The sequence below is a fragment of the Dermochelys coriacea genome, chromosome 6 (genome assembly GCF_009764565.3).
Source record: "Dermochelys coriacea isolate rDerCor1 chromosome 6, rDerCor1.pri.v4, whole genome shotgun sequence".
NCBI lineage: Eukaryota > Metazoa > Chordata > Testudines > Dermochelyidae > Dermochelys > Dermochelys coriacea.
In genome coordinates, this window is record NC_050073.1 from 72,509,648 (window position 1) to 72,515,658 (window position 6,011).

The following is a 6,011-nucleotide window of genomic DNA, read 5'->3' on the forward strand; positions in this document are numbered from 1 at the left end:
CCTGATCCTGGAGAAGCATGGTAAAATTATCAATCATGATGCAGAAAAGGCAGAAGTATTCAATATTTCTGTTCTGAATTTGGAAAGCAGGATGATGTATTCATATTGTATGGTAATAATGAAATATTTTCTATTCCATCAATAATTAGGGAATAAATAGTAGGGAAGATGTTAATTAGTGACTATTAAAGGTAAACATTTTTAAATCTGCAGGACCATATAACTTGCACCCAAAAGTATTAAAAGAATTGGCTGAGGCATTCTCATCATTATTAACATTGGCTTTTTAACAAATCTTGAAATAGTGGGAAGTTCCAGTAAAAAGTGAATATTGTGCCAATATTTAAAAAGGGTAAACAGGCTGGCCTGCATAACTATAGGACATTGATCCCAAGCAAAATCACAGAAATGCTGATATGGGATGCAATCAGTAAAGAATTAAAAGATAGAATCATAATAATTGCATAATAAACAGCATAGTTATGTAGAACATAAATCTTATCAAACAAACTTAATTTTGTGTTGATGAGCTTATAAGTTTGGTTGATAAAGATATCTGTGTTGACATAATATACTTAAATTTCTGTAAGGCATTTGATTTAGTCCCATTTACCATTTTGATAAAAAAAATATCACTATGCGAAATCTATGTAGCCCATATTAAATGAAATAAAAACTGGTTAACTGATAGATTGCAAAAAGTAATTGTAAATGGGGAATTGTCATGCACTGGGAGTGTTTCTAGTGGGGTCCTGCAGGGACTGGTTCTCAGCCCAGTGCTATTCAATATCTTTATAATTTATCAGCATGAAAACAAAGTAATTTTGGGTCAAATTTGCAGATGAAATAGAAGTTGGTGGAGTGGTAAATAAAGATGGGGACAGTTAGCATATTAAACAGACAGCATATTAAAAAAATTAGTTCTGAAGACTGACCTGATCACTTGGTAAAGTGGACTCATTTGAACAACATATATTTTAACACCGCCAAGTGCAAACTAACACACACAGGAACAAAAAAATTGGATCACACCTAAAACATGGGGAACTTATCCTTGAAAGCAGAGGCTCAGAAAAGGATTTAGGGCTCATGTAGATAACCAACTGAACATGAGCTCCCAATACTGTGGCTAAGAAGAAGAATTCAATCCTTGGATGTGTAAACAGGGGATTATCACATACGAGTAAGGAGATGGAACTGCTTCTGTATATAACATTCGTGAGACCATTAGTGGAATACTGTGCCCAGTTCTGTAATCCACACTTCACAAGGAATGTTAAAAAATGGGAAGGATTCAGAAAAGAGCTACAAAAATGATTAGAAGTCTGGAAAATCTGCATTATAGAGAGAGTAAAGAGACAAACTTCATCGTGTCTACAAGTACCTATATGAGGAAGAGGTTTCTGATACCAAACAACTCTTACTTCCCTTCTTATGTGGCATCTCCATTACTGGAGGTTTGCAAAGATGGCAGCCATTCTGTACAATCCTCTGCTAATCTCTTTGTGGATGAATAGCCCCTTTGATCCACCCAGGATACCACAGAACCCACCCAAGAAACTCTTTTTCTGTCTTGCATTCTTCAGCCATCAGATTTTCTTTCTGGTACCCATAAACATGCATTACCCTCCGAACCTCTTAAAATGTGCCCTGCAAATTGAATCTTTCTTTTCATAAAACTCCCAACAATAATTTTCTGCGTTCCAATCATCTCCAATACTTTTTCATTGGTTACACGGTCTATCCAGGGTATTTTCAGAATTCTTCTATATAATCATAATTTGAAGGATTGGAGTGTCTTTATTATTGAATATCCACATTTCACATCCGTAATTTGACACAGACCAAATGTAAGTTTTTAAGAGTCAAAATTTAGTCTTCAGATTATGTCCCTTCTCATCAGATGTTTATTGTTCCACAATGTCTCTTTTGCTCTTGCTATTCTGATGCTGACTTCACTGTCCTATCTTCCATCTTCTGTAATGATGCTTCCTCAGTAACAATAATTTCTCACTTGCTGTATGGCTGCATCATTCTCTGGAATCTTGCATGTTTTCCCCAGGATCCTGAACACCACCAACAACACCAAGTTTTTGTCTTGTCCACATTCCAGTCTAGACCATATTCTTTGTCATATTCATCTCCACTGACTTCATCAAAACTTCTTCTGAATCAGCCAGCAGCACTGTGTCATCTGCATAGGAAATGTTATTAACCCATTTTCCATTCATCTTAATTCCACCTTCTGTTTCTTTGATTAATTTCATCAGCTCTTTATTCCAGAAGAGAAAGGCATAATAAGATCCAATGGTTGGAAGCTGAAACTAGATAACTCAGACTACAAATAAGGCACAAATGTTAACAGTGACGGTAACTAACCATTTGGAACAATTTAACAAGAGACATGGTGATTTTCCATCACTTGCAGTCTTTAAATCAAGACTGGATACCTTTCTAAAGGACATGTTCTAGCTCAAACCAAAGCTATAGGCTTTGATGCAGAAATTCTTGGGTAAGACAATTTGGCTTGTTTTATGCAGGAAGTCAACTAATTGATCATAATTGTCTCTTCTAGCCTTAAAACCTATGAAACTTTGATCTATGAGATTAAAGGTAATTTTGCCATTGACTTCACTGGGAATAAGGTTTGTTCCCATGGGGTTATGTAAAGTAGAGGTAATTGGACAAGTATTGAGGTGCTTTTTTGAAAACAAATTATTAAACTGTTAAATTAAAATGGCTCCCATATTTAAAGGAAATGATATTATTTTTAATGTCCTAACTTCTCAACACTAAGCTCTATTAGACTTTTAAAGTCTGCTAAGGGAAGAGGTGGAAGGCAGCCCCATTCCATGAGAAATGTAAAACTAGTCTAGCAGAACACTAGAAAATATACTGTAGAGGATAATAGTGCTCAGGCAGTGGAAAATGGACACTATATCTGCTCAAAGTGGGGTTAGGAGGTCTGCATCAAGGCAGGTCAACCCCACTATGTAGGATTTAAAACCACCTTTGCTGCCATCCTCCTCTAGTTTTGTGTTCTGCACAACTCAGGCAGATCAGAAGATCTGGCTCATGACACAGATCTAGAGTTTTGTATTGGATAGCTATTTGCTCACTGGATGTCCCAAAAACTGAACCAAAGGTTCAAGAGGTGATGTGATACTAATAACTCCATATCCTAAATTCTTTTAGCTTAGAGCACTCCCATCAAATGTGGGAGAAAATACCCTCTCTTTTCTCCCCATCTTTCCCAACCAGAATCAAAAAAACCCATGTACATTTTCTTAATGCATGAAGAGGTAAGATACAATTATGAATAACACTTTATAATGGCTTTCTTTTATAATGGCACTCATGAAGGAAGTAGTTGCTCTGTGCCAAATTAGAGACCACTGTTTGAATGATATCTCTCTACCTAGGGATTCTCCCCACCTCTTCATATATTTGCATTTATTTTACAAGTCTATTTTAATGAGCTCGATAAAACTAGAGCTCATATCTCTTGATCCTGATGAACACGTAATTACCGTTTTGATTCCCATGAGAGGCCTCTGAACACCATCTTGTCATGAAAGTTAAGGGCATAATGTTTTAATTGTAGGTACGGGAGTATTGGGATAATGCTTTAGTTGAATATTCTACCCAATATGACCATGTCTAAAATAGCTTTAAACAAATGTCCTATCCACTGTGATCCTACTTTCCTCCTTCCTACAGGGAAGCTTGAGTTATTTCTTGTGGGTGTTACACTGAGAGTAATCTTTCACAGTATTGTGTCTCATTAGTTTGAGGAGAAATAACAAGTAGGGTGCCACACAGGTTACTACTTGGATCAATATTTAGTTAAAATCCAGTGACTAGACCTACATGAGTGGGGGCACAAGGAGCTTTTCCTCCACAACCCTCCTTTGGTGCCTATGAGCTGGGGACAGGCACAAACCTCAATCCTTGTGTACCCAGTTCAAAAGGACTAAGGGGCTCTAGTGCTGATAGCAGAGCTATACATCTTACAGGATGGGAGAGGGTGGAAGCGGGGAAAGAGACTCTTCCCCATCTATACTAGCCAAAATAACTCTGTCAACACAGAGAGGCAATACTGCACCCTGTTAATGGTTATAGCAAATCCTCCATGTCTGAGGCACAGTGTATCTGAGAGCTGTCACTGGGGTGATGAAATTTCACACATAATGTAGTAGGGACAGTGGCTTCTGGCTTGATTTTTGAACTCACAAATCTCATTGAAGTCAATGGGAGCTCAGGTGCTCAGAATCTTTGAAAACAGGCTATAAAAGCCATGATCTCACCCTATTGATCTGGAAGATAAAGGAGATTATACAGTGAGTATATTTAGAGATGATACCAAACTAGGAAGGGCTAGAAATAGCAAACAGAGTAGCCTAGAACCTTTGAAATGAATAAGATCCAATGTGGATAAATGTAAAATAATATGCATAGTAAAAATAATATTTAGCATAAAGGCAAAGGAGAACACTGCATGCAGAGCAGTAATGTGAAAAAGGCATTTGCAGTAAGCGTGAGTAACATTGAACAAGAGTTTATAATGTCATACAGCTGCGTTAGAGGCAATAGCTATTCTGGAATAGATATAGATATATTAATTAAGATCATTCTAATTATGATTTGTATATTGCTAATGTTTGAGTTGTTCTGCATAACTGTCCTTTTAATATTTATTGTCATGTGAATATGTATCTGTTTATTACATAAGTACATGCAGCCAGGGTGCGATTCACAAAGATTTTTACCTGCCTAGCTCTCATTGATTTCAGTGGGTGATAGGCACCTAAGTACCTTTGTGAAACCTACCCCAGATGTATTAGATAGGATCTAAGAAACTCTGACAGAAATAACTATTACAAGGTATGACCTAAATTCTGAGAGCCGAAAGGAACTTAACAGGCACAACTTCAGAAAAAGTAGAATAAGAGGCTATGATAATGTACTGTACATATTTGAATGGAAATAGTATAAGAAGGGGTGAGATTATTAACAGTGGTTGAAAATGGCATAGCAAAGAACAATGGCTAGAAATGAGAAAAGTAAAATGTTGGTATGACTTTAGAAACAAAATGTAAGTCATAAGGGCAATGAGATGATGGAAAGCTCTACTCTGAAGGTAGTTAAGGCACCATATCTACAGGTGCTTAAGAGGAGATTAGATAAAAAACCTTGAGGGATGACTGTAGAGGATGTGCTTTTCCCAGGCAGGTGGCATTACTAGTGTTGACTAAGGTAACCTTTTCCAATGATTCAGGCTTGGGAGTAATGCAAGGATGTTTTGGTGCTCTAAATTCCAAATTCTTTTTATAATATTTTTGTCAGCTATGGTAAGAAGATGGTACTGCCATCAACTGGTTTTCGCCTAGCTACTCCAGCAGGCAGGGCTCAGACTGGACAAACAGAAGCAGTGTCCTCTCCCGTATTTCCACTCAGTCATCCTGGGACTGGTCTTATTAAGGAACTAAAACAACAGGCATGTGCTTAAGCTCCTCCCCTCCCTCAACTCCCAGACTGGTGTGATGACATTGGAACCTAAACTTTCATTTTAAAAATTTGTTTCTAGCCTTCATGGTGGCAAAACAAAGTTGAAAGCATGAACTGAATGTAACCAGTGCAGTCAGCAGATAGCCATTAGAGCCCAGGGAGGAACCCATTTTCAGAGCAGATGTGCTATGCTGCTGGGTCTATTATGCTCCTCAATGGTCTGGGATGCCCTGCTGGGCTCTGGAAGACTGGCTCCGCCCAGTGGGCTCACATCTACCCTCAGGCTTCACTCCTCTACTCTAGCCTTTTGGTTCTGTAGGTGAGGTCGGGGGTGGAGGGGTGGTTCTCTCCCAAACACCATTCACATTGGCACCAAAACAAGACACCATTGAGAGTAGAGTGTAGGGATCTGTGATTTTCCCTGTCTTTTTTCACATGCTTTGACAGCAAGGAAATAGAAGCCCATTGATTAAAATGTCAAAATTGATAACCGAGTTAACACT